General features: G+C 37.3%; 1 protein-coding gene across 3 annotated transcripts in view; it reads right to left on the bottom strand.

The window, feature by feature from the left end:
• HORMAD2 (HORMA domain containing 2) overlaps positions 1-20488 on the bottom strand; it is a 97982-nt gene that overhangs the window by 18859 nt on the left and 58635 nt on the right. The gene's annotated exons all lie outside the window — the stretch shown is intronic.

Here is a 20488-nt window from a genome sequence, read left to right as displayed (position 1 = left end):
TTATTGGATATAGCAACTGAGGCCATATTTCTATTAATGCCTCTTTTTTTTTTACTTTGCCCTACTCTAGGAGAGTGTTTATACACTTAAGAATTAAATCTAACAGGTTCACATGGAATATTACATATGTGTTAATATATGTAAAACAAGATAATGTATTTGAAAATGTTTGGTATAATATCTGGTACATGTTAATAATTCAACACAAATTGGTTGTATTTAGTTGAACATTACCTAATTTTGGTGAAAATGTGATTGCTATAAATGAAATGTGCTCTAAGCTGGCATGGTGAATTTTTAAAAAAAAAATCTAATTTCTTTTAGGTTATGAGAAGTATAAGGGATCTCTGAGTGATAAGTGAAATTACATATTCAATACCGAAGTCTTTCACTTCAAATTTCAGCTACAAACTTCTAGTGTTCCCATAAATGCAACAGTGGAAGATAAATATGCTTGAACATGCTTGACTTACAATGAAGAAGAAAAAGAGGATCATAGAAGCTAGAGACACTGAAAACTGAAATGCATACAAGCCAAGACATCCTCTTAAATCCCACCCAAGAAGCAATGAATAGCTTAAAAAAGTATTCGTCTGACTTTTTTTATGGTATAGTGCATAGACTAAGAACCAGGGGGCTGGGTTCCATCACCAACTTGCAAGTTTCCATCACTGTTAAAAAAAAGAAAAAAGAAGGGAGGGGGATAATATTTGCCATGTACCAAACAGGGATGCTTTGAGGATTAGTGACATAATGTCTGTAAAGAGGCTGGAGTTCCTTGGAAAAAAGACACTACATAAATATAAAGTAGTATTAATATTTAGGCTTAGTCCACAATGTGAGACCTGGTTTCTTTGGCTCATGAGGTCATCAGCAGTTTTGTAAAATGTGCTCAAACACCCACAGAGGAGCTTTGTTAGTCTCCTTGTAAGTGGACTGTAAAGCTAATCTGACCCACCTGGTTGGAGAAGTCACAGAGGCTGTTTTCCCTTTCGTGGTCTCCAAGAGGATACAGATGGAGAGTGCTGACTCCTAAAGGAGTGGGACGTGGCCAAGAGAGCACTTCAACAGCATCTATGGCTTCCAAGGAATGTAGTGGGAGTTTGGGTATATTTTGGCTTAGAATTAAACAAAAATCCAATAATAACATATCTTAATTTAGAAAAAAGGCTAAATTTGCCTCTCAGACAATTTAGAGTAACAGTAGGAATGAAAAAGCTACTTCTTGGAACGGTTAGTTTATATCTTGAAGAGGTTTGGAGGCAAACTTGAATATTTTTGTCCTGGGAAAGTTGTAGTCTGCAGTTTAGTCTCTTTGATGACAACGCCCTGACTCTTCGTCAGTGCTTTTATTGCCATGAAAAGATTATCAAGGACAATCTTGCAGAGGTTTTAGTTCTAAAGTTTCAAGGGACAATCAATTCAATGTAGACATTGCCTTGCAAAATCTCCTGGTATGACTGAATGACAGTAATGTTATTGTGACTAAATATTTTCATTTCTCAGTTTTAAAAGGTACAATTAATTTCGATCCAAGGGCCTCTGGCGTCAGAAACTACCCTGTTCAAAATGTAAGGTTCATGAACTTATTAATCATTAGCACTCAATAGTGATTCTGAGACTGTATCCATAATACCAAAACATTTGAACAAAAGATGAAAAAATATGAAGGAATCTTTCTTTTTTTATCTGGTTGTTTTGTTTCTATGTTCATTTAGGTTAGGTGTTCTTTCAAAAATGATTTGGCTCCTGGTCCACTGATTGCTACAGTATTTAAGGCAGATGGATGCTAATAATATAAGCTTTTTTAGGTCAAAGGGAACAGAAATGTTACAGCCTTCTCAACTCATAGTGAAAGCTACACTAAGTAGGAAGCATTTTCTAAATAAAATACGATCTTACTTCTTCCTTTTCCCAATTCTTGAGAAACAGCTCAATCCTAAAGCCAATGTCAGCTGGGGCAGAGCAAGCTAAGCATACGTATCAGAGCCTGTGCAGTGTGAGGAGGGCAACCATGTGGAGGGCGAGCATGGCTTGGGGAGTCAGTGCCGAATGGAGTAACGAGGGCGTCACAAGTGTGGGTGACCCACAGTGGGAATGCCAGAGTTGGAGCCTGAGCAGGGTAAGGAGGGTCATCTACATGGGGAAAAGGCCCAAGGCAGAGTGTCAAAGCCCGAGCAGGGTGAGGAGACAGTCTGGGGAGTAGAGTCAAGAGTCCTAGAGGTGTGATATGGGTGTCTACATGTGTACAAGGAAGGTGGCAAAGATGGGAGTTTGGTTACATTTGAGGGAACTGATCAAATAAATAAATAAGCTAATGATAACGGCAGCCAGTTCTCTCACTGATAGAGAAAAATTACAAATATACAAAGTGATAAAGCTAGAATGAACTCTGCAGTATTGGATTGGCATTGATGGTATAGGTGTGAAATCATAGGTTTTCATATAGATATATATAGATGTGTGTGTGTGTGTGTGTGTGTGTGTGTACATACATATATTCTCTAGTTCTGTCCACCGAGAGAAACCACATTGTGGTTATTAGAAGGAACCACTGAAAAACCAGGGATCCTTGAAGAAATGGCTGATTCCAGGACTGGAACAGGGAAAACACAAGATGAGTCTGGAACAGCTTATGACAGGATGTAAGGAAGTGCTTAATTAGAGGGACATGTCGAAGAACACAGGAGCCAACTTGAAGAGGCTCCCATTGGCAAAATCTTAGAGAAGATGAGCATCAAAATAAATAATGATAGTAACAGATAAAATAAAGACCCATGAGTCCATACTGATATAAATAAGTGAATACATGGGAAGTTCGATGAGGATCAGGATAACTTACATAGTTTCTAAGTACTTTTCTATAAACTACTTATTAATTATAAAGGGGAAAATAACTTTACAGTGGAGGAGGCTGGCAGACACCACCTTAATCAAGTGACCAAATAAAACATAATTGATAATGGGACAAATCAAAATCATGTGCCACCTGAAGGAAGTAAAGATTACTCAGCACAACCGCTTCTGTGATATTTCTTCTTTCTTTCTTTCTTTTTTTAAAAAAAGCAAGGTCTCACTTTGTCACCCAGGCTGGAGAGCAGTGGTGTGAACATAGCTCTCACTGCAACCTTAAAACTGTTGGGTTCAAGTGATTCTCTTGCCTCAGCCTCTGGAGTAACTAGGACTACAGACACGTGCCACCACACCCAGCTAACTTTTAAAAAAGTTTTAGGAGATGCAGGTCTTGCTGTGTGACCCGGGCTGGTCTTGAACTCCTGGCCTCAGGTGATCCTCCTGCCTCGGTATCCCAAAGTGCTGGGATAACAAGCATAATCCACCATGCCCAACCCTATGTTATTCTTTAAAAAGATGCATATCCTGAATCTAATCTTGAGGAAACGTCAGACAAATGCAAATTGAAGGACATTCTAAAAAATAAGTGGCCTGTTCTATTAAAACATGTCAAGGTCATGAAAGTCAAGGAAGGACTGAGGACCTGTTCCAAGTTAAGGGAAGCTAAAGAAATTTAACTAAATACAACACATGATTCTAACCTGGATCCTTTTGCCATAATGGATATTACTGGGACAACTGGGAAAACTTGAAAGGAATCTGAGGGTTAGATGAAAATAACGAATCAAAGCTGATTTCTCAGTTTTGATGGTTATATTGTGAATATATAGGAGAATATCCTTGCCTATAGGAATTGCATAGTACAGTATACAGGAGTGATACAGCAAATGGATCAGAAAATAAAACATGATTTGTGTGTACTTGCAGGTTTTCTGTAAGCTTGAGATTATTTCAAAATAAAAATAAACTTTTACAAAAATGTAGATTTTAGAAAAAAGTTTTTCCTGTTAATACATATTTTAGTGACAAATATTGTGGAAACTGAAAACACTTATTCTTTTCTAACCTATCTAGTGACTATTCTGAAATGAGTCCATGTGTAAGTGAGGTGTCAAAAAGCTTAGCTTATTGTAGAAACAGAAAGAAGGCCGGAGAAAATAGAGACGAGGAAGTAAGGGGAAATTGAAAGAAGGTAAGGTCAGAGCCTTGGGCTAGAGCAGATCGGGTATGGCCTTAAAAACCATAAACAGTGAAGTGACATGAATAGATTGACATCTTTAAAGATGAAATAAAGGTGAAATAAACTGTGCAAGGGCAAAAATGAAAGCAAGGAGACCACGGGAGAGGTACTGTTTGCTTGGGCCAGAGTGGTAGCAGTGAGACAGTGAGAAGTGGCCAGATTTGAAATACATTTGAATGGAAAGCTCACTAGACTCACTGATGGACTGGATATAGGTTTTGAGGGAGAAGAACTAAGGATGGCTTTTAGGTTTGGAGCAACTAAGTAAATAATAGTGTCATTTACTGAGATGGGAAAGACTGAGAAAGTGACTAATGATTGGAAAGTAATAAGAATTATGGCTTGAATAGTAGAGTGGTGGTGATAAAAGCTTGATTAAAGTGGGTTAAAGAGAACAGAAGGCAGGGAATTGAATACAGGAAGCATAGACAATTCTCTTGCAAAATGGATATGATTTGGGCCAATGGAAAGAAAGGCATTCTGGACAAGAGAAAATACACTTGTTAAGATATGGGGGAAGAAATGAACTTGGCCAGTTCTTCTGACAGTGAGAAAACTGACCTAACTCAAGGAAGGGGAAGATGTTGGGTAATAAGACAGATAAGGTGGAGCCAGGCTACAAGCAGCCCAAAAGCCAGGAAAAGGTGTTTAGACTTGATGCCGGAAATAGGACTCATGAGATATTTTTGATTAGGGAAGTGATAGGATAAAAGTTGTATTTAAATAAGATTAGATGGCAGTGGTATCTAGGATAGAGCAGGAGGCTGTGGGAGAGCCTCGAGGCTGTGGTAGTAATTCAGATAGGAGAGGGTGAAGGTCTGGACTTGAGTTTTGGCAGTAAGAACAGGCTGGAAAGGGAAGGCTTAGGGGAATTCTGATACTTGACTAAATGAGGATAATGCAGGAGAATGATTTCAAGATTCTGAACTTAAGACACTGAGATAAAGGTGATGCTGAGAGGGAGGGAAACTGGGTAGAGAAACTTGTTCTATGTGTGGAAAGGGGAAGGCAATGGTGAATAAAAAGACGAGCATACTGGATTTGACATGACAGTGTTAACTCAAAGTACAAACGCCCAAAAGAAGGTTAAAGATATAGAACTGGAGCTCTTGGGGATGATCAGGGCTCAAGATAACACATATGGAAGTCGACAGCATACACGTGATGCTTGAAACCCTGAGAATGGATGAATCTTCCAAAGGAAAGCACATAGAGCTGGAAGAGCATATGGTCAAAGATCTTGGGGGATGTCTGGGGATGCCCACAATTAGAGGTGGAAGAAAGAACAAAAGCAAAAGAGGGAAGTGGATGGAAAAAAGATGAGAACAGATGGAAAAAGAATGAGAAGTATATCATAGAAATAAGAAGGACTGTTTTAAAATGAGTATATCATCAATATAAGAAAGATCAAGGTCGGGTGTGATGGTTCACACTTGTAATCCCAACACTTTGAGAGGGTGAGGTGGGAGGATTGCTTGAGCCCAGGAGTTCAAGACCAGCCTGGACAACATAGCAAGGCCTAGTCTCTACAAAAATTTTTAAACATAATTAGTCATGCGTGGTGGTACACAAATGTAGTCCCAGCTTCTTGGGAGGCTGAGTCAGGAGGACTGCTTGGGCCCAGGAGTTCAAGTCCAGCCTAAGCAATAAAGCAAGATGCTATTTCTACAAAAAATCATTAGCCAGGCATGGTGGCACAAACCTGGGTTCCAGCTACTTGGGAGGCTGGGGCAGGAGGATTGCTTGAGCCCAGGAGTTCAAAGCTGCAGTGAGCTATGATTGTACCACTGCACTCCAGCCTGGGCAACAGAGCGAGACTGTCTCTAAAAAATAAAATAAAATAAAAATAGACCAAGAAGAATGAAAAAGGAACAGAGACTGTGAGATCTATTAATTAGGAAGTCATTATTTATTTTGAAGAGAGTAGTTGGGGAAGTGGAGGTGGGGGAAGAAGCCAGCTTTCTGCATGGAAAAACTGGTAAGGAGGGGTATAGCAAATAGAAAGCATCTTGTGAGAAATTTGGTAAGGAAAGGAAGCAAACAGGTAACTAGAAGCATCATCAGGATTATCTGAAGGCTTTTTTTCTACCTAATGTTTAGACCAGCTTCATTAAAATTTTTCTCCTTTCCTACTCTGAGAATTTCAAAGTCTTACTTTTGAGCAAAGTCAGGATAATGACACAAAGCATCCAAAACCAAGTGGAAGAATTTGATCTCTCTGGGTGTTCTTATCAATTCCTATGAAAGTATCTATGTCATCTTTCAAACTATCTTTTATTAATAACTTTTTTTCCTAAACTGAGACTAGTGATGTTCTGGCAATCTCTAAAAAGATATAATATGAATAAGAAATTTTAAAACATGCAAATATTTTCAGATAATGTCATTTATTATCTCCAATGGTCTTCAGCACAGCTGAGGGGTTTATTTCCAAGTGGAGGACTATGAGCTAATATTCCTTACTGAGGCCATTTATACTTAAATTCTTCAAATATAGTTTTGTAGTATTTTTATAGCATTAGGAAGTATTTTTCATGTTGAAATTCTTAAGCAATACTTTACCAATTCTCAGAAATCCTATATGAATTAAAGTAGTATTATATTTATACTTCAGACCAAAATGTTTAAAGAAAACTGCATTGCTTGTCCTATAAACTAACTCTTGACATATTTATGTTTTTATAAATATGTTTAGCGACTTCTGGATAAAGATGGTAGATTGACACACACATTTATTTTGTTTCCTCCAAAAACCCCTCTAGAATGACAGAAAAAGACATTTCTTTAAAAGGCAGAAATGCAAACAAACAAACAAACAGAAAGAACAAGCGAAAAGACAGTGACAATGAAATTTTGGAAGCCAGGAAGCAGATGCAAGAGAAATAAGTAAAATAGCAGATCCAAGATACCTAAACCAGCAGTGGACCAAACCAAGGACCAGTCAAATGTACATCATTCTAAATAATTTCCAGCATCAGATACTTTTGGAAGAGGAGATAGAGAGGGTAGGTAGAGGAGCTAAAATAAGAAAGACCAACTGAAAGACATTTATGAAACAGTTGGAATCTTCAGATTCCCTTCCCAATTTTGCAGGGCCAAACAGTTGTTCCTCTTCCACCCTAGGATAAAATCAGAGGTTTATTATCTATAGAGGGTAATAGAAAGTCTTTGGATAATGGAATACAAAGTACAGTTGAGGCAGGATTATGGTACTGGAATCAAGGAATTAAGTAAAAGCATGTATACTGAATGCAGAGACCCTCAGTCCTCTATTTCTACTTGGGCCCCAAAACACTGTTGGCTAGTCTGCATGCTGGGGAAACTGATCAAGAGGAAAGATTTTAAAATACAGATTTTGGGACTTCTCCCAAAGGCTTGTCCAGGTCTTCTATTAAAATAATGAAGGCCACAATCAGCAAGCCTCATCCACAAGCTCAGAGATTCATAGTCTCCCCCACTCTTTAATGTAAGCAGACAACCAAGGACTGCCAGTCATCTGAGGACTTCTAAGGAGAGAGAGGTAGAGGAGGTGGGTGGGGGAAGAGGAGGAAACAATAAACAAAAGAAACAAACACAGACACACAGAGAGAAAGAATCTACATAGAGATAATTAATATCCTCTGACATAAGAGACAATTCTGTAACCATGAGCAAGAACAGGATGCCATAAAAAGGGAAGTTCAGAGAACAACAACAAGCGCTTGGAAATGAAAACACAATAGCACAAATGAAAAACCAATAGACGAGTAGGACTATGTCAAGGAGTTCTCCCCAAGAACACAACAAAGGCATAAACACATGGAAAATTGGAGGGAAAAATATTTTTTTAAAAATTGAATACCTGAACAGGGAATCCAGTATCTAAATATTGAGGGGCCCAGAAAGAAAGAACAGAGAAATCTGATGGTACATAATTTTCATCAAGGAAATAATTGAAGAAAGTTTCCCAGAACTGAAGGAGTACCTGAGTTACCAGATTGAAACACACTGAGTGCCTACCACAAAAAAATGGATAAAAATAGACCTACATCAAGGGACACCATTATGAAATTTCAGAACCCTGAGGAAAAAGCAAATAATACACAAAGACTGAGAATCAGAATGGCTTGGAAATTCTCAACAGCAACATTGAAAGCTAGAAGAAAGAGGAGCGATGCCTCAAAAATTATCATGAAAAATAATTGTCTTCTTAGATTTAATTTCCAGCGAGACTCTTAATCTCATATAAGGATAGATGGATGATATTTTTAGGGCATGAAATATTTCAAAACCTTGTCTCCCATGCAGTCCTCTCTAACGAAGTTACCAGAGGATGTGCTCCACCAAAATGAGGGAGGAAACCAAGAATAAGAAACAAGAAATTTAACACAGAGGAGGGGCAAAGAATTCCCTGGAAGTTGGCGAAAGGAAATTCCAGGATGAGAGCCCAATACCAGGCAGAGAGAGCAAACATCCAGACTTGGTCAAAGGTGAAAAGCTCCAGAGAAATTTCTCAGTGAAGACAAAATTGTTGTTTCTGAATATTTGAGAGGCAATCTAGACCAGTATTGTTCATTAGAACTTTCTGTGATGGTAGGAATGTTCTATATCTGTGCTGTCCAATAAAGTAGCCACTAGCTAGAACACTTGAAATGTTTATTAGTGTGACTGAGGAACTGAACTTATTGTTTTATTTAGTTAAAATTAATTTAAATGTAAATTCTAGTAGCCATGTGGTTAGTGGCTACCATTTTGGGCAGTGCAGATAATCAGCATAAAGTTTGGAATTGAATTAGGAATAAGTAAAGAGAAAACTGAGCCAATGAAAAACAATTATTAGCTGTAAGGAAAACAAAAACTTACAAGAAAGGAAAAGCAATCATGGCTTACTACAACTCAACTCTGTATAAAATTATGTAGTTATAATAATATAAGCATCAGTTACTGACTTAACCCAAATTATACTATACACTGAAAAGTTGTTAGGTGGCTTATTTTATTTTTTCCTTCACATAGCAAGATAGTACAAATATTTTCTCTGGGTCAATTATTTTGTCTAATTTTTTTTTTTTTTTTGAGACAGAGTCTCGCTCTGTCTCCCAGCCTGGAGTGCAGTGGCACTATCTCGGCTCACTGCAAGCTCCGCCTCCTGAGTTCACCCCATTCTCCTGCCTCGGCCTCCCGAGTAGCTGGGACTACAGGCACCCGTCACCACGCCCGGCTAACTTTTTTGTATTTTTAGTAGAGACAGGGTTTCACCGTGTTAGCCAGGATGGTCTCGATCTCCTCACCTCGTGATCTGCCCGTCTCAGCCTCCCAAAGTGCTGGGATTACAGGTGTGAGCCACCGCGCCTGGCCCCTCTCTAATATGTTTTTAAAGAATGCACAGTACTTCATTTTATTGTTCTTCCAAAATCTACTGAACCAGTACTTCACTGAGGGACAAGTAGGTTGTTTCCAATTTGAGACAATTATCAATAGGACTTTGCTGATTAACACTATGGATCACTGCTTTTTAAAATTCAACTGTAATAAGGCAAACTTTACATGAAATAGAATGTACAAAATGCACCTATTTTGGATGTTTTCTTTGCATTTTGATAAATGTATATATCCTTGAAACAACCACCCAATCAAGATATAAAACATCTCATCACCCTAAAAAGTTCCTCTATGCCTCTTTGCACTAAATTCCACCCCCACACCAGGCAAACACTTATTTGTTTCCTCTCATTATAAAGTTAGTTTGCTTCCTCCAGAATTTCATGTAAATGAAATTATACGGTATTTAGTCTTTCGCGTCTAAGTTTTTTTCTTTTTCTTTCCCTTTCTTTTCACAGGTGTTGATGTGTCTGAATTTTTTGACTTTTAAATATTCATTAACAGTTTTGCACGTATCATTGGTTTGTTCTTTTTTATTGCTAGTAATAATTCACTGTACAAAGATACCACAATTTGCTGATCCTTTCACCTATTGATGGACACGTGGGTTAATTCCAGTTTGGAACTATTATGAATAAAGCTGCTATGAACATTCATGTACAGGTCTTTTTGTGACTGTACATCTTCATTTCCCTTGGGTAAATACCTAGGAGTGAAAATTTCTGCATCATATAGTAAGTATATGTTTATAGGAATTTGATAAAATATTTTCCAATGCACTGGTCTTGAACTACTGGACTCAAGTAATCCTTCCACTTGGGCCTCCCAAAGTGCTGGAATTACAGATGTGAGCCACCACGCCCAGCCCATTAATACATATTTTCTTGTGATACGTCTTGAAATTCTTGATATTTTTAAAAATGGAGGTGTTTGTCTTATTATGTTGTAGATTTTTTTAAATGTAGTCTAAATACAAGTTCTTTGTCAGATATAGGTATTAAGAATATTTTTTCCCAGTTTTTGGCTTGCCTTTTCATTTTCTTAATAATGTCTTTGGGAGAGAAGTTTTTGTATTTTGATAAAGTCCAGCTTATCAGTATTTTTTTCTTTTATGGTTAGTACTTTTAGGGAACCGCCTAAGAAGTTTTTCCTGAAAGTTTTATCCCATGTTTCCTTCCAGAAGTTTTATAATTTTAGCTCTTATGTGTAGGTCTTTAATCTATTTATAGTCAATCTTGTGTACGATGTGAGGTAAGGATTGAGGTTCATTTTTTTTTCCATATGACTATCCAGTTGTTCCAGTACTACTAGTTTAAAAAAAACCCACCTTTTACCTTGGTACCTTTATAAAAAATCATTGACTATATATGTGTGGGTCTACTTCTGAACTCTCCATTCTGTTCCATTGATCTGTATGTCTATCCTTAGCACAATGTCTTGAAATGTGATAAAGTTCCCTTTGTTCTTTTTCAAAAATTTTATGACTTTTCTAGTTTCACTCCATTTCCACTTAAATTTTAGAATCAACTTGTCAATTTCTACAAAAAAAAAAAGGCTGTAAAGTTTTGATTGGGATTGCATTGAATGTATAGATCAATTTGGGGAAAATTAACATCTTACTTGAGTCTTCCAATCCATGAATACGGTACATATCTGCATTTATTTAAGTCTTCGTTAATTTCTCTCAGCAACATTTTGTAGTTTTCATTGTACACATCTTGGCATATGTGTTATTAATTTAGCCCTAAGTATTTCATAAATTTTTATAGTATTGTAAATGGTATTTAGAAATTTCATTTCCAGTTTTTCATTGATAATATAGAGAAATACAATAAATTTCTATGTATTAATCTGTGACCTTGGTAAATTCATGTATTATATATTAGTTCTGGTGGTGTCTTTCTTGTAGATTTCTTAGGATTTTCTATTATACAGTCATGTCATTCTCAAAAAAGTTTAAGTTTTACTTCTTCCTTTCCAATCTATATACCTTTATTTCTTATTCCTACCTTAATTAGCTGGTAGGACCTCTAGTATGATGTTGACTATAAGTGGTAAGAGTCTTATTCCCTGTCTTAGGTGCAAAGTGTTTAATCTTTCACCATTAAGTATAATGTCACCTTTAGGTTCTTTGTAAATGTCTTTTATAAAGTCAAGGAAGTTCCTTTATACTCCTTGTTTTCCTGAAGTTTTCACTTTTTCTTTTCTTTTCTTTTTTTGAGACAGAGTCTTGCTCTGTCACCAGGCTGGAGTGCAGTGGCGCGATCTCGGCTCACTGCAACCTCTGCCTCCTGGGTTCAAGTGATTCCCTGGCCTCAGCCTCCCAAGCAGCTGGGACTACAGGCACATGCCCCCAGGCATGGCTAATTTTTTTTTTTTCTATTTTAGTAGAGATGGGGTTTTACCATGTTGGTCAGGGTGGTCTCAATCTCCTGACCTCGTGATCTGCCCGCCTCAGCTTCCCAAAGTGTTAGGATTACAGGTGTGAGCCACTGCGCCTGGCCAAAGTTTTCATATTTTCAAGTCACAAATGGATGTTGAATTTTGTTGAATACTTTTTTTCTGCATCTATAGAGATGATCATGTGGTTCTTCTCCTTCATTCTGTAACATGGGGAATTACATTGGCTAATTTTCACATTTTAAACCAACCATGCATTCCTGGGATAAACCACATTAGTCATGACACATTATCCTTTCCATATATTGCTGGATTCAATTTTCTACTATTTTGTTAAGGACATTTGCAGCCATAGTCATGAGAGATATTGTGGTCCATAGTTTTGTTTTCTTGGAATGTCTTCAGTTTTAGTATCAGGATAATTCTGGCCTCATAAAATGAGTTGTGAAGCCTTCTCCTCTATATTCTTAAAGACTTTGTTCAAAATTAGTATTATTTCTTCCTTAATTATTTGATATAATTCACCAGTTTGTAATATTTACAGACATTATCATTTAAAATCCTACCAAATTTCTGGAATTTCAATTACACATAGCTTAGACTGTTTGATGTTGTCACATAAGTCACTGAGGCCCTATTCTTTTCATTTTGTTTTTTCATTATGTTTCAATTTGAATAACTTCTATATTCTACTTCAAGTTCACCGATCTGGTTTTTTTATAGCTTCTAATCTGCTGTTAAACCCATCCAGTGATATTTTAAAATTTCAGATATGGTATTTTTCAGCTCTAGGGTCTATTTGGACCTTTTCAAAAACTCCTTCCATTTTTCTTTTCATTATATTGATGTTTTCCTTTAAATATTTAAGCATATTTATAATAGCTTTCCCCTTTTATTTTATTGAGGTATAATTTACATGCAGTAAAAATTGTTCTTTATAGTGTACAGTTCTGTGAATTTTAGTGTACAGTTTTGCGAATTTTGACAAATGTATACACAACCAGTTTCATCAGCCCCAAAATTCCTCCATGTCCCTTTGTAGTTAAACCTCACACTCAGCCCTGGCAACTACTGATTTTTTCTGTGCCTATAGTTTTGCCTTTGCCAGAATTTTGTGTAAGAGATCAATTTCCCACATGTCAGTGTGAGGAGCTCCACAGAACAGCTCTCCAGCAAAACTGCTAAAAACTATTTTAAAAAATTGAAGTCTCTGTTATACCTAAAGGCATACAGTAATTGAAGAAGCCTCCGTTCAAGAATATCTTCTAAAATTTGCCAAGAACAACAAAAGTTGGTGGTATTTGAACCAAGACCATTCCCTCCACCCTCCCAGCTCAGTTACATTCCACTCCATTCCATTATAGATTGGGATAGCCAAGAACACAAGCCTCCCTCTCTCCCAAGCTCCCACTCTGAGGGCTATCTTCATGGGAGGGAAAGAACGTTAGAATTTTTCTTCTTGCCTCCAGCTATTGCTAAATTCTATGTGAGCATGGCCATGAGGTGGGGGCTCATGGTGAGATGGAAGTTCTGCGTAGGATACAGTACCACTATACTTCCAGCCTCACTGGTGAAATGGAAGTTCTGCCTAGGGTACAGTACCACTGAGAATGCTGAGGTCTCAATCACCCTTGCCCTGGCTTGTAAGGTAGTGGTTCTATGCTGGAAGAGACAAGCTGAGAAGATCTGAGTCTACTGTCCCCCCTCCACTCAGCCATCAGCTCCTAAAGCTGCGTGTCACTCAGAGATAAGCACACCATTGTCCCCGTACCTAGCTCCAGAGCTGTGGCTCAGATATTTTTCCAAGGGGAGAAGCAGTGCATAAAATAGCTCCTAATCTCATTCCAAAGACAGTGATTTTATTGCAACAGAGCATGGAGAAGTTCAAGGATAAGGACATGCTCAAATACAATGGAGGTTGTATCAAAAGGCAATTGGAAGGAGATTGGTAGATTCATTACAGGTATTTGCTAAACTGTAGGCTGTCCAGTTTTCAGGAAGGAATCAGGAAATAGATAACTGAGAGAAGTCCTCCTGTGGTCAGAACAAATTTCAAACACTGGAACCTCAGTAACTATCCGTTTAAAGAAGTCCAAATTTGATTTGATTAAACTATAGAGTAATATATGCCTGGGACACTGATGAAAATAATGGAGCAATCGCCAGCAATTAGTTGTGTTTAATAACTGGGCAGGGAAAGAATTGGCCAAAGAAAGCCCAGATGAAACCGCTGTATTAGGCTGTTCTTGTGTTGGTACAAAGAAATATCTGAGGCTTGGTAATTTATAAGAAAAGAGGTTAAATTGGCTCATGGTTCTGTAGGCTGTACAGAAAGCATAGCACTGGCATCAGCTTCTGGTGAGGGCCTCAGAAAGTTTACAATCATGGCAGAAGGCAAAGGGGGAGCAGGTGTCTCACATGGCAAGAGTGGGAGCAACAGAGAGCACAGAGGTGCCACACACTTTTAAACAACCAGATCTTGCAAGAACTCACCATTACAAGGACAGCACAAAGCCATGAGGGATCCACCCCCATGACCCAAACACCTCCCATCAGGCCCCACCTCCAGTTACATTTCAACATGAGGATTGGGCAGGACAAATATCCAAGGCATATCAACTACCATTATCCCAGGGGACTGTGGGGCATACCTAAGGCTGCACTTCTGAGTAACAAAAAGATCCACAAATAGACATATCACAGTAAAAATGCTGAAAACCAAAGACATGGAGAAAATCTTAAAAACAACAAGAGAAAAATGACTCATTGCTAACAAAGAAACCCCTATAACGCAAACAGCTGATCTCTCAGCAGGAACAATGGGGGCCAGTTAGGTAATGAGACAACATATTCAAAGTGCTCAAAGAAAAAAAAAACTGTCAGCCAAGAATTCTTTATTCAGCAAAGATATCTTTAAAAAACAAAGGTAAGATAAAAACACTCCCAGATAAACAAAAACTGAGAGAATTTTGCCAGCAGATTCATCTTATAGGAAATACTAAAGAAAATTATTCAGGCTGAAAATTATCACAATAATTCAAACTGACATGAGAAAACAAAGAGCATCAGTAAGGGTGCTCTTATAATGCAATTATAAAAGGCAATGTAAATGCACATTTTTCTCCTCTTAAATGAACTAAATTTTATATAATAAGTTGTGTAAAATAATATGCATATAGTCTATTGTTTGACCTAAAACTTAAACAAATGTAGTATATTTGCCAATAATAGCACAAAGAAGGTGAGTAGGAGAAAAGCTGTTTGGGCAAGGAAATAGCTACAGATGATAAAGTACCAATTAAACAATAATTGTTGATCTTGTATCATTAATAGATGTAATACATGAAAAAATACCAAAAAGGGACAAAAGAGACTACATAAGGGTAACATTGCCATGTCTTACTGGAATTAAGCTAGTATAAACCTGAAACTGATTCTGATAAATTAGGATGTGCATGATAAGCCCTAGTGCAACTACTAAAGAAATTCAAAAAAATAGTGAAAAAAATTAAAGAAATTAAAATGCTTCATTCATTCAGTGCAAGGAAAACAAGTCAAGGAGGAATAGAGATACAATAAAAAGATATAAAACACATAGAAATAAAAAGTAAAATGACTGCCATAAACCAAATATATCAATAGTAACATTAAACATGAATGGATTAAGCAAACCAATCAAAAGGCAGAGGTTGTAACTGGAGATAATGAGGGGCATTAGGGGATAATAAAAGAATCAGCCTGTCAAGAAAACAAAATAAATATAAATATATGCACCTAATGTTAGAACACAACAAATATGAAGAAAAACTGATCAAGGTAGAAACAGACAATTCAACAATAATAGCTTCAGACTTCAATACCTGAACTTCAATAATGAATAGGACAATTAGGCAGAATATCTGAACAACAGTCTAAACTAACTAGACCTAACAGATATATATATAGAACACTATACCCAGTAACAGCAGAATATACAGTCTTCTCAAGTGCACATGGAATATTCTCCAGCATAAACCATATATTTACTTTACTTTTTTTTGAGTCAAGCAGACAGGGTCTCACTCTGCTGCTGAGGCTGGAGTGCAGTGGAGTGATCACAACTCACTACAACCTTTACCTCTCAGGCTCAAGCAATTCTCCCAGCTCAGCCTTTCAAGTAGGTAGGACCACAGGTGCATGCCACCACACCTGGCTGGTTTTTGTTTGTTGGTTGGTTGGTTGGTTTTCTGTTGTTTTTTTGTAGAGATTGGGTCTCACTATGTTGCTCAGGCTAGTCTCTCAAACTCCTCCCCTCAAGCCATTCTCTTGTCTCAGCCTCTCAAAGTGCTAGGATTACAGATAAGAGCTATCGCACTCAGCCTGTAAACCATATGTTAAGGCACAAAACAAACCTCAACAAATGTAAAAGGATAGAAATAATAAAAAGTATGTTCGGCTGGGCGCAGTGGCTCACGCTTGTAATCTCAGCACTTTGGGAGGCCAAGGCGGGCAGATCACAAGGCCAGGAGTTCGAGACCAGCCTGGCCAATATGGTTAAACCCCGTCTCTACAAAAAAACAACAGAAAACCAACCAACCAACCAACAAACAAAAACCAGCCGGGCGTGGTGGCACATGCATGTAATCCCAGCTACTTGGGAGGCTGAGGCAGGAGAATCGCTTGAACTCAGGAGGCAGAGGTTGCAGTAAGCCGAGATTGTGCCACTGCACTCCAGCCTGGGTGACAGGGCAAGACTCCGTCTCAAAAAAAAAAAAAAAAAAAAAAAAAACAAACAAACAAAAAAAAAAACAGTATGTTCTCTGACCTCACTGGAATGAAATTAGAAGCTAATAACAGGATAAGATTTGGGAAACTCAAATGTATGTGGAAGGGGGTGAGGGATAAAAGACTACAAATTGAATGCAGTGTATACTGCTCAGGTGATGGGTGCACCAAAATCTCACAAATCACAACTAAAGAACTTACTCATGTAACCAAACACCACCTGTTCCCTGATAACCTATGGAAATAAAAAAATTAAATAAAAACATATGTGGAAATTAAACAACATACTCCTAATATCCAATGGATCAAAGGATAAATCAAAAGGGAAATCAGAGGTGGCTCATGCCTGTAATCCCAGCACTTTGGGAGGCCAAGGTGGGTGGATCACTTGAAGTCAGGAGTTTGAGACAAGACTGGCCAACATGGTGAAACCCCATCTTTACTAAAAATACAAAAAGTAGCCAGGCGTGGTGGTGCATGCCTGTAATCCCAGCTACTCAGGAGGCTGAGGCAGGAGAACCGCTTGAACCCACAAGGCAGAGGTTGCAGTGAGCCAAGGTCATTCCACTGCACTCCAGCCTGGGTGACAGAGAGAGAGATACCATGTCAAAAAAATAAAGGGGAAACCAGAAAATACTTCAAGATAAATGAAAATGAAGATACAACATAACAAAACATAACACTGCTAAAGCATTGCTTAGAGGAAAATTTACAACTGTAAATGCCTATATTAAGAAAGGAGATCTCAAATAACCTAACTTTCCACCTTAAGACACTGGAAAAAGTGCAAACTAAACCTAAAGTAAGCACAGGAAGGAAATAATACAGATTAGTGTAGACATTTATGATATGGAGAATTAAAAAATAGTGACAATCAGTGAATCCAAAAGCTGATTCTTTGAAAGATCAACAAAATTGACAAATCTTTAGCCAGCTTGACCAAGTAAATAAAAGACTAAAATTACTAGAATTGGAAATAAAAGACCAGATATTACTGCTGACCTTACAAAAACAAAAAGCATTATAACAGAATACTATGAACAATAATATGTCAATAAATTAGATAACTTAGATGAAATGGAAATTGCCTAAATTACACAAAATACCAAAACTGACTCAAGAAGAAATTGAAAATATGAATGTATCTATAACAAGTGAAGACCTTGAATTAACAATTTTTAAAACTATCCACAAAAAGAAAAGCCCAGTCACAGAAAGCTTCACCACTAAACTCTACCAAACATTTAAAGAAGAATTAATACTAACTCTTCACAAACTCTTCCAAAAAGTAGAAGATAAGTAAAAACTCTTCAATTCATTTCTCTCTCTCATGCACACTTTTTCTTTTTTATTTTTTTGACAGAGTCTCACTTTGTTGCCCAGGCTGGAGTGCACTGGTGCTATCTCAGCTCACGGCAACCTCTGCTTCCCAGGTTCAAGCAATTCTCATGCCTCAGCCTCCCGAGTAGCTGGGATTACAGGTGTGCACCACCATGCAGGGCTAATTCAACTCATTTTTATGAAGCCAGTGTTATCCTGATACCAAAGGCAACACAAGAAAACTACAGATCAATATCTCTCATGCATTAGACACAAAAATCCTCAACAAAATACTAGCAAAACATTTAACAATATAAATACACACACACACACACACAGATACATGTACACACAATGATAAAGAGGGATCTATCTCAGGACTGTAAGCTTGGATTAATACCTGAAAATCAGCTAATGTAATACATTATATCAAAAGAATAAAAAGCAAAAATCACATGATCATTTCAAGAGATGCAGGAAAAGCATTTGACAAAATCCAACACCCTTCCATGATTAAAAAAACACTCAGCAGACTAAGAAGGGAACTTCTTCAACATAACAAAGGGCACCTAAAACAAAAATCCATACCTAATGATGAAAAATTAGATGCTTCTCTAAGATTAGGAACAAGACAAGGATATCTCTTCACTTCTATTCAACATTGTAATGGAGGTCCTAGCCACAGCAATTAGATAAGAAAAGGAAATAAAAGGCATCCAGATTAGAAAGGAAGAAGTGAAACTATATCTATTTGCAGATGACATGCTTTGGTATATAGAAAATCCTCAGGAATCCTCTAAAAAAACTAGGATATAGAAAGTAATCAGGAATCTTCTAGAAAAACTATTAGAACTATTCAATGAGTTCAGCAAGCATATCAGTCAGGGTTCTTTAGAGAAACAGAACTAGTAGGAGAGACAGGTTATTTATATACATATATATATATGTATGTAGAGAGAGAGACAGAGGATTATATATATATAGTACAGTTCATATATATATATATATATATATATATATATATAAACACATTTATTATAAAGAATTGGCTCATCCAATTATGGAGGCTGGCAAGTTCAATATCTACAGTGTGACCCAGCAGGCATGAGACCCAGGAAAGTTGATGATGCAGTTCCAGTCTGAAGGCCAACAGGCTAGAGACCCAGGAGAGTCAATGGTGCAGATGAAGTCTGAGGCAATCTGCTGGAGTATTCCCTCCTGCTCAGGGAGGCCAGTCTTTTTGTTCTATTCAGGCCTTCAACAAATTCAATGAGATCCACACACGTCATGGAGTGTTAGTTTTACTTTACTCAAAGCAACCTGCTTAACTTAAAGTTTACTAAAGTTTACTGATTTAAATGTTAATTTCATCCAGTAGCACCCTCCAAGTTGACACATAAAATTAACTACCCTACCAAGGTTGTAGAATACAAAATCAGTATACAGAATTCAAAAGTATTTCTATATATCTGCAATGAATAATACAAAGATGAAAATTTATTCCTAAGTATTTTATTCTTTTCATGCTATTGTGCAGTTCACATACTATTCACATACTATTGTGAACAGTACGAAAAGAATGCTTATGAATAAATTTAACAAAATAAATACAAAATTTATAATCTAAAAACCACAAAACATTGCTGAAAAAAATTAAAGAAAATCCAAATAAATGAAAATGGAATGGAAGACAATATTTATAAATTGTATATCTGGTAAGGAATTTACCCAGAATATATAAAGAACTCTTACACCTCAGTAATAAAAAGACAAATGACCGTTTTTAAAATGGGAAAAGGAGGCTGGATGCAGAGGCTCATACACGTAATTCTTGCATTTTAAGGGGCCAAGGTGAGAGGAATGCTTGACTCCAGGAGTTTGAGACCAGCCCAGGAAACAGGGCGAGACCCCATCTCCACAAAAATATTTTAAAAATTAGCCAGGCATGGCGGTACACACCTATGGTCCCAGCTTCTCTGTTGCCTAGGCAACAGAGCAAGACTCTGTCTCAAAAAAATAAATGGGTAAAAGATCTGAATAAACATTTCTCCAAGGAATATATATAAATGGATAAGAAGCACATGAAAAGATGCTTGACATCATTAGTCATTAGAGAAATGCAAATTAAAACCACAATGAGGTACCACTTACTTTGCACCCACTAGGATGGCTAGAATCAAAAAGTGAGACAATACCAAGTACTGGTAAGGATGTGGAGAAATTGGAACCCTCATACACTGATGCTGGGAATGTAAAATGGTACAGCCACTTTGGAAGAATTTTGGAGTTCTCCAAATGATTAAACACATGACCCAGCAATTCCACTCCTAGGTATATATCCAAGAAAATTAAAAATAGATACTCAAAAAGAACTTATATACAAATGTTTATAGCAGCACTATTCACAATAGCCAAAAGGTTGAAAGAACCCAAATGCCCATCACTAATATATGGATAGACAAAATGTGGTGTATCCATACAATGGAGTATTATTCAGCCATAAAAAGGGATGAAGTAATGACACATGCCATACATGGATGAACTTTGAAA

This window comes from Nomascus leucogenys, chromosome 7b (assembly GCF_006542625.1).
Source record: "Nomascus leucogenys isolate Asia chromosome 7b, Asia_NLE_v1, whole genome shotgun sequence".
NCBI lineage: Eukaryota > Metazoa > Chordata > Mammalia > Primates > Hylobatidae > Nomascus > Nomascus leucogenys.
Note: the sequence above shows the minus strand (reverse complement) of the source record. Positions and strands in the feature narration are given on the sequence as shown.